Consider the following 9,711-nt stretch of genomic DNA (forward strand, 5'->3'; position numbering starts at 1 on the left):
AAAGCTTTAGATGAAAGCTTTCTTTCATTAAAGACTAGATTTTTTAACATGTTGGAAATACAAAATGAGAATGATATAGATATGTTAGTCGTGACTTTTACCATTAAAAAAATAATGTTTGTAGTAGTACTTTTTTTGGACTGAGTTTTTTGGACTTGGAAAATTATTCAATTTTTTTTATGTATCTTAAAATGACATGAAATATGCTTGCAGCTCTACCAATGGTACTCTCTGGCTGTTCATTGACACTATTCGACTGTACCAGTGGTACGCTGTAGTTACTTATCGAGGCTACCTAGGTTTTTATGTTTATTAAATCAATAATTTTCTTACATTGGAAGGATTACCACCGATATTATTTAAAACAAAGAAGTGAAAAGGATTTATTCTAAGAAAGTGTGTTGTACTTGTTAGAGTGGCAGAAACTTTATATATTTATTTAATTTAAGCCCTTTCCCAGCTATAATAATGTTTGTTGTGATTGGCACAGAATATATTGGATATAAATATTCCTTAACTGGTGTTATTTTTGAACAACGCCGTGAAGTCTATAGTTATAAATGGATCCTCAATTGCAATATGTTTAAGTACGATAAAAAAGTTTCGGTCCAACATTAAATTTTATAAATCGAAACTGCTTTTACGATAAAATCATAATACCAAGTAATGAAAATGAATATAAAATAAGAAATGTACAAGACAAAATTCAGGAAATATCCACTTTTTTCAGTTTGCAATCTGTTTATGTTAATAGAAACGTGCCGACTGGTAAACTCTTACTGGGAAAATGTCAAAAACCAACAAAGAGAAAAATCTCCATGAAAAACAAAACAAACAAACGAGACTGTGGCCAGTGGAGAGAAAAGAAAAGACAAATCTAAAACAACGCGGATATTTCGCCTGTATCCAAACAAAGCGTCTTCAGCACGAAATAAACACCACAACAACAGGATAAAAAAAAAAAACAAGAAAAAACTAAAAAACCAATAAAACCACCACCAAAAAAAAAAAATGTACCGTTAGCATAAACTAATCAACGTAGAGAATGAATGCTATTATATAGTTACTTAAGTGAGGACCCTAGAGTAGCTAAGGAACAATAAAAAAAACTATAAATTACTTTAATTATTCTGTTGCGGAATAATCCTTTTGTTAGCTATTACTGAAGCAAATCGTTCTGGTTTAGCATGTAAAATAGTCCCCTGGTGATTATTTAAAATCTTAACACCTTTATTGAGCGTCGATTCCCTCATTTAAAGGCTACAGTAAATCGATGCATAATTTATTCTGAATGTGCATATATGTATCAGAATATAGAAAAGAATATGTTTTTTAATTTATCTGGCTTCCTTTATCCATTGAGTGTACAACTTATAATTTGAAATAGCTAAGGTTTCATCAAATTTTACTGTCTCGTTTTTTTTTTCATTGAGATCTTTCTCTTTGTTGGTTTTTGTCATGGCTGGCCAGTTCGGCTTAAGATCTTTCATGGGAAAATGTGAGATAGAGATACCATTATTCAACTAAAAAGACTTCAAATGTGAGAAATACCTGCATTCAGAACATGATCCGGTAGATGAAGTTAGATATTTAGGTCAATGGGTACTAGAAAAGATACCTGACATTTAAAAATTTATCAGATATCCAAAGACCTAAACTCATGCTCCTTCTATCAAATGGATTAAAAATGTGTAAATATGTATATTTTTCAAATATATAGTTGTCCGTGGTATTTTATTTTTTTGCAGCCGATTTCTTGTTCTATTTATATACAATAGCTTTGATTACAGCAGCTCGGACCATTTGTTTTTTTTTTAATTAAAGTTTATTTTTAGTTTCCTCACCAAGCTATTTTTCTGGGCCAAGCAAAGTTTATTCCAACTATACTGAATCTTCCAGGCTAAAGTATATGGGATTGTCGTTTCTTCATTGAGTGTATCTGACAAAATATGAAGTAAATATCAATGAACCGTGTTGCAAAAATTTAGCTTTCCAGGTTTGCCAGGTCCAGATTCGCCAGTTCTAGAGTGGCGAACCAGGGCTTGTTTTTTTGTGGTGAACGAGGGCTTTTTCCCTCTTCAGAGAAAAATCAGCACTTTCCAGGTGGTATCGTAGAGGGCAGTAAATGTCTATCAATAATAGTTTACTAAGTCTCAGACGTTTGTATCGACATAAAAAGTTCTCCCTTATCTCTACATTAGAGACCAACCTTTTCATTTTCCTTTAACACAAAGATTTACTTAAGCCCTAAAAATCAACTGACCCTACCAAACCACGAAAACGGGGTTTAACTCAAAGTGGGATACATCCAAACTTTCGCTACTAGATGGCAACTTAAAAACTGAATCATGGGAATTTTTCCATTGATGACTCCCTAGTTAAATGCAAATGACCAACCTGGGCTGTGGCAAACCTGAGCCGGTCTCCCTAATACTTTACTTACTTACTTAAAGCTCTTGCTTGGCAGCGTCGCCAGTGTAGAGGGAACCAGTCGTCAGCGCCGTCAGTCTTCTCCAGAGTGGTCGGTTCAGGGCGAGGGTTGTCACTTCAGCCGGGTTGATGTTTCTGGAGGCGAGCCGATCACGGATGACGTCCGCCCATCTGGTGCGTGGTCTTCCCTGGGACGCCTCCAGCCGTTTGCAGCTGGGTCGAAGTCGAAGATGAGCCGGGCAGATGTTTGGGCAGGCAGACGGAGCAGATGACCATACCGACGCAGCGAGTGAGACTCAAGCTGCTCGGACAGGGGTGGGAGTTTGAAGGACCTGAGGATTTCTGAATTTCGTACCCTGTCGGGCCATCGGGAGCGTTCGATTTTTCGGAGGCGTTTCGTCTGGATGGCATCTACCTTCAGCGTCTGTGTCTGAGTCAGCGACCAAGTCTCAGCAGAATAGAGCATAACGCTGGCAACCGAAGCAGAATATATTCGTGCTTTGGTGAGACGGCTGATTTGGGGTTTATGGAAGACTGTTTTTAGAAGGCGACCGAAGAAAGAGTTTTCTTTTGCCACTCTTGCTGATATTTCGGCATCTAGGCTTCCGTTTGAGCAGACAATTGAACCAAGGTAGGTAAACTGCTTGACTACCTTTACAGTCTGGCCACAAATTTCCACAGATGACAGGGGGTTGGACGGCGTTTTCTAAACGGGCTTTATCTTGGTCTTCAACCAATTTATTTTCAGACCGAGTTTCTGAGCGGCAGAGGCCAGTGGTTCCAGTGTAGTTTTGAGGTCACTAATGTTTTCACATATTAGCCCTACATCGTCGGAAAAGTCAACTTCTGAAGGAACTCTTCCAGCAAAGTATATGCCAAACGACTGCATATTCTGTGTTTTATTCAGAATGTAGTCTCTTACACAGTTAGAGATCTCAGGTGCAGCGGCACATCCTTGCCGGACACCATTTTTAATTTTAAAATATCCAGAAGGCCGTTCATTTACGATCACCGCACTTTCAGTGTTATTATACAGCTCTTTGAGGAGACGGACGATTTCCGTGGGTACGCCAGCAGACTGGAGGATTAGCCATAGTGACTGCCTATCGACAGTGCCGAAGGCAGATCGAAAATCGACAAAGGCAATGTACGCCTTCCTCTTATATTCAAGAGTTTTCTCTACTAGCTGTCTAATCGTATGGATTTGCTCGGCGGTGGACCTGCCTGGCATGAAGCCGGCTTGCTGGGGGCGGCGCAGGGCATAGAGGTATCTTGTTGCCCGTTTGAGAAGCAGCATAGCGAAGAGCTTTCCAGGAACTGAGAGTAAAGTTATGCCACGATAATTGATACATTCTGCTTTGCTCCCCTTCCTCTTGTAGATTGGCACAAGTAGGCCCTTCTTCCAGTCTGAAGGGATTTTTTCAGAGTGCCACACAAGGTTAAACAGCATTTGTAGCCAGAGGATCATGGCTGGACCCCCATTTATAAGGAATTCCGATGTTAGGCCACATATTCCTGGCGCTTTGTTATTCTTTAGCTTGCGGGTGGCACCTTTTATCTCCTCCGCTGTAAATTCAGGACCATCAGAAGCAGGTATGGTAGTAGCCGCAGCAGCTGCTAGCTCATGGTCCGTCTGGTCTGGTGGATCTGAGTTGAGCAGTTTCTCAAAGTGGTCCTCCCACTGGCGGAGGCATTGTGATTGGTTTTAGATATTCTCACCGCTAGCGCTTCGAAGGTATGGCGTAGTTTGAGTGTGCTGACCTGACAGCTCACGAAGAATCTTGTAGGTGGCTCCACTGTCCTTTTTCTTGGCGGCCTCTTGCAGTTCGGATGCCTTGCTGTCAATAAAAGCCTTGCGGTCTTTATACCAGCAGCTTATTAAAGCTGCTGACTTAATAAATAATATAATTAAATTTGATTTTCATAGGTCAACTCGAGTACTTGGCTACTAGTTGAGTTTCCTACTTTGTTCTGTTTGTTTAGAATTATGTCAACTTTTGTCTAAACAACTTAATTAGCGAATAATGTTGTTTTTTAGGGGAGCCGGTGTTTACTCTCCCCATCCCGCTGAGACTAGGAGAGTCCCTATTTCAGTAAAGTGTTAGGATGACAAAGGCACAAAAGAATCCATTTTGTTACTTTGCCTGGATTTGGATGGCACCAGCGGAAAAGATTTGGCCTGCATTCCGGGTTCTAGGCACATTGCTCCCCCTCTCTGAAAACAAAATGCAAAACGAACTCAAATTACAAGAAATAACCAAGTGAAACTCAAAACAAGGTGAAACCTACCACAAAGATGAGTAGGGCTAAGGACATGTGGGCCTTCTAAAGACCAGAACATAATTTGTACTTTATTAAAAACAATTTTACTTTGAGCTATGTTTTTATTTTTCATAACGTCAAAAGAAATTATATCCCAATCAGAACTCATATTAAAGGAAAAAAAAACAAACATGAATATGAACTGGCAATTTAATATATTCTGATATTTATTTCTGAGTCTTAATAACTTTGAAGGTATTGAAGTTATGAAAAGTAAAACTTTTCATAACTTTTTTTCAGGCAGCAACTGGCAGAGTCCCTATTTCAGTAAAGTATTTATTTTTAAGGGCTTTTTGGAGTCTTCCATTACCTTACAAGGGAACCTTGCTCATAATTTTCCATTCATTTATAAGCCTTCTTTTTTTTACTAAGAGATTTCTTTTTACCCTATTGTAGTTAAAGCTCTTCATCAACTACTAAATTCACCTTTTTCTCCTTATGAGATTCACATTTTTCTCCTTTGTCTCTCCTCTTTTGCAAGTTGTTCCTCTTTGACTTCTTCATTATCATTGTGTCCTATTTGACAAGATTAATATCCGTAGTGCAGCTTTTGTGCATATTCCAGATATTGAGTGTAGCAAATTCGAGCTTTGCAAGGTTGAGGTTGAGATATAAGTTTTACAAGGTCAGGGTTGAGATGCTCAGTTTTGCAAGGTTGTATTTTCTATGGGTTGAGTTTTGTATAATTTCAATTTTATTGTGTGAAATTTTCTTCGTCTAATTTTACTTTGATTGAATTTAATATTCATTAACTTTTCTATTTCTCATAGCAAACTAAAACCGGATTAAAAAATTCTGCACGCCAAAAATAAAACTTTTCTTAGCTCTTTGAAACTCTTTGTTTCATTTTGGTTTCAAATATGTTTCCCTCTAGTAAAATTTAATTTCGATCCCCAATATTATTGGGACCTGTTGCTTCTTTCCTAGAACTTTCCTGAAAAAGATGAGGAGTTTTACGTGTGGGAATTGATTTTGGAGGGACAATAAAATAAATATAAATTTATTTTAATAGATTTAATAGATTTATATGAACCAACAGCAAAAAAAAAGAAAAAAACAGTGACAACTTATGTTGCAACCTTAAATATAAGTTGGCTCCAAAAATAAATACTTTACTGAAATAGGGACTCTGCCAGTTGCTGCCTGAAAAAAGTTTAAAACAAAAGTATCCCAGAGCTCAAGAAACAGTTGCAATGTGTATGTTAACAGTCAAAGAATATGTAGTGTTTTCTAACAAGGATAAAAAAAACTATGTTTTACTTTTCATAACTTCAGTACCTTCAAAGTTATTAAGACTCAGAAATAAATATCAGAATATATTAAATTGCCAGTTCACATTCATGTTTGTTTTTTTTCCTTTAATATGAGTTTTGATTGGGATATAATATCTTTTGACGTTATGAAAAATAAAAACATAGCTCAAAGTAAAAATTATTTTTAATAAAGTGCAAATTATGTTCTGGTCTTTAGAAGGCCCACATGTCCTTAGCCCTACTCATCTTTGTGGTAGTTTCACCTTGTTTTGAGTTTCACTTGGTTATTTCTTGTAATTTGAGTTCGTTTTGCATTTTGTTTTCAGAGAGGGGGAGCAATGCCCCTAGAACCCGGAATGCAGGCCAAATCTTTTCAGCTGGTGCCATCCAAATCCAGGAAAAGTAACAAAATGGATTCTTTTGTGCCTTTGTCGTCTTAACACTTTACTGAAATAGTGACTCTCCTAGTCTCAGCGGGATGGGGAGAGTAAACACCGGCTCCCCTAAAAAACAACATTATTCGCTAATTAAGTTGTTTAGACAAAAGTTGACATAATTCTAAACAAACAGAACAAAGTAGGAAACTCAACTAGTAGCCAAGTACTCGAGTTGACCTATGAAAATCAAATTTAATTATATTATTTATTAAGTCAGCAGCTTTAATAAGCTGCTGGCATAAATAAAGTCAGCAGCTACTTCAGGTTCAATTGGAACTCCAGAATTGTCATATACATGAGAATCGCCTGAATCTCCTGCATCTATCCACACATTCAGGCCAGTTGATAGCCCTCTTTCTGTTCCTAATACTGGGTCTTTTACTGCTCCAAGCCCTCGTGCCATCTCAAGCCCTGGACCTGACATGCATACGCAGTGAATCATGTTTGTCTCCATTAATTTATTTACCTTTTATAGGATAAAGAATTAGTGTCGCTTTGGTTTTCTTTAGTTGTATTTTATCATTTTGTTTTTTCATGCATCATTTTTCCTCCCTTAAGGTCCCTTGATAGTTTATGTTCTCTTCCAGCCTTGTTTCTACTACTCATAAGTATTGTCTCAACTATATATCGTCGAACTATACTTCTATATTTCTTTCTCAATTGAGATATAAATCGATTTTAAGTTTTTGAAGCAAGCAGAAAATGGACTGGTATTGTGTGAACAATTTCCAAACAATATTATGTGAACAATTTCCAATTGAATGAAATCTTTAAATTAAAATAAATAATATCTTTTCGAAGTTTCTATGACAACAAATGGCAATCTAAAATTGTCTATCAGATTCATTTTAGGAAAATACGAGGTTTGGGGGGGGGGGTATCCATCCTCTGATCCCTGAATCTTAAAAAGGGCTCTTGAACATCTGATTTTCAATCCAATGAGCCCATTCAAGAATTTAAACGATCACCCTTTCTATATATACCTTTTATGCCCCCAGGGTTAACTTATAACCCTTGCCCTGAGGGCTTTGGGGGATTTTCATCGTCACAGACATAATTTCCAGACCTTTCAACTGCGTTGAACAAAATGGCTATCTCAAAATTTTGACTGAATGTGTGGGGAAATGGTGGGCGTGGGAGGGGGTTTAGTTGCCCTCCAATCACTTTCGACTATTAAAAAGGGCACAAGCAGTTTGAATTTGCAATCGAATGAGCCCTTTTTGAAGTTTCTACGACAAGTCCTTTGATACAAAGTGCCCTGGCCTAAGACCAAAAAAAAATTAAAATAAATAATACCTTGTTCCCACATTGCTCTTTACTTTCGCAGCGCTATTGCGCTGCCCAAGATTACTTCCACCTAAAACCCTAATATGATTGGACTAATATAAATCTTTTCTGAATCTCTTTGAGTTTGTTCATACCTTACAGAAAACTTATGCTTTAATTAAATCATTAATCTAAAATTAATTTTCAACATTATCAACTACTTTGATTTTTATTGTTGTGTATGGGCGTTAAAAATAGCTTTGGTTAATCTAAAAAATAATAAACTAATATTTGTCGAATAAAATGTTTTATGAAACAAAGGAATTTTAATTTAGGCTTCTGGTATGGCTGAATCCAAACAGATAACAGAAGAGGTCAATTTTTTGGGAGATTTGGGAGCCTCTTTGTTTCTGAGTAATCTGTTGAGATTTAATTTTTAAAGCATTTTAGGGGTTCTTTTCCTAGTTATTTTTATTTGTTATTGTAGGTGCTGAAGGTCCTTCAACAAGTGCTTCCGCAACCCTAATTGAAACCTCAAATTCTTCTCTATCACCAGGACATCAAATGATTGGACTAATATAAATCTTTTTTTTAATCTCTTTGAGTATTTTCATACCTTACAGAAAACTTATGATTTAATTAAACGATTAAACTAAAATTAATCTTCAACGTTATCAACTACTTTGATTTTTATTGTTGTGTATGGGCGTTAAAAATAGCTTTGGTTAATCTAAAAAAAATAAAGTAATATTTGTCAAATAAAATGTTTTATGGAACAAAGGAATTTTAATGTAGGCTACTGCTATGGCTGAATCCAAACAGATAAAAGAAGAGGTAATTTTTTTTTGTAATTTATCTTCTGTTGTTAAAAAATTCGGCAAGCAAAAACCCACTCCTGGAAGTTTCTCTGCTTGGAACAAACAATGTCTTATAAATCTTGTTCAGTTGAACTAAAGTTTGACTAATTTAAAATTCAAATTTTTAATTTTTTTCTTAACAGATGAATGATTTTTAAATTATTTCAATTTTAAATTGGTTAGTAAATATAAGAAAACTTAAAAAGATAAACGACCACAAAAGGTTCTTAGCCATGAACCCCGAGATTTCAAAACAAAGGTCAAAGGTAGATGACAAGCCCTTAGATTCTATACCAGACAAAATTGAAGGGGAGCAAATAAATAAAACACAGATAGAGGAAGACATCCCCCATAATATTTGGCAATGTAATTTAAAGGGAAGTTTATTAAACCAAATAAATGAAAACAATTTGGAAAGTGTAAACCAACCTTACATTACGACTTCGAGTGAGGGGAATGGTTCTGGTAACGCAGGAACACACACAGAATTGAGTTTACCAGAGCCTCAATTAAAACCCATGGACGGAATAACCAGTGAGGAAATAAATGACAATTCGGAAGGAAATACTTCTGTGAAAACAGTTGATAATTACGAACAAGGAAGATTTATCCATGAAAGAAAAGCTAAATAAAAACCACTAAATTATAAAGATCCTAGTTTAAAGGATTTTCTCGGCGGGAAATAGCAAAAACTTAATAAATAACAAACGAAGTCTATTACCACTTTTGGGAAAAACAATAGGATGGGTTACAAGACTAGCAACGGAAGAAAATATAGAAAACACTCTTCATCAGGTATATTATTTAACAGACAAAAATGAAAAGTTACTACACATGTCGGACAGATCTATATCGTTAGTAAGTGACCTCGACAGAGAATTAAGAATGGAGAGGAACAAAAGCTTAGAAATTTTGGGAAGGACCTCCAAGAGAATTATCGAGTATATATCAAAAGAAATTAATGAAATAAATTTCCTAAAATTACAGATAAACAAAGAAATGACAAAAGGTTCAATCCAAATAAAAAAGTTGTAAAGAAAATAGAAACAGTAATCCTTTCTATTCTTCAAGCAGAAAATAAAAGTTTCCCATTCATTGTCACAGATCCGGCAGACATGCTTAGGACAATTTTCGAAATTGAAAATT

This window comes from Artemia sp. Qi Xiang Cuo, chromosome 17 (genome assembly GCF_049724085.1).
Source record: "Artemia sp. Qi Xiang Cuo chromosome 17, ASM4972408v1, whole genome shotgun sequence".
NCBI classification, from domain to species: domain Eukaryota; kingdom Metazoa; phylum Arthropoda; class Branchiopoda; order Anostraca; family Artemiidae; genus Artemia; species Artemia sp. Qi Xiang Cuo.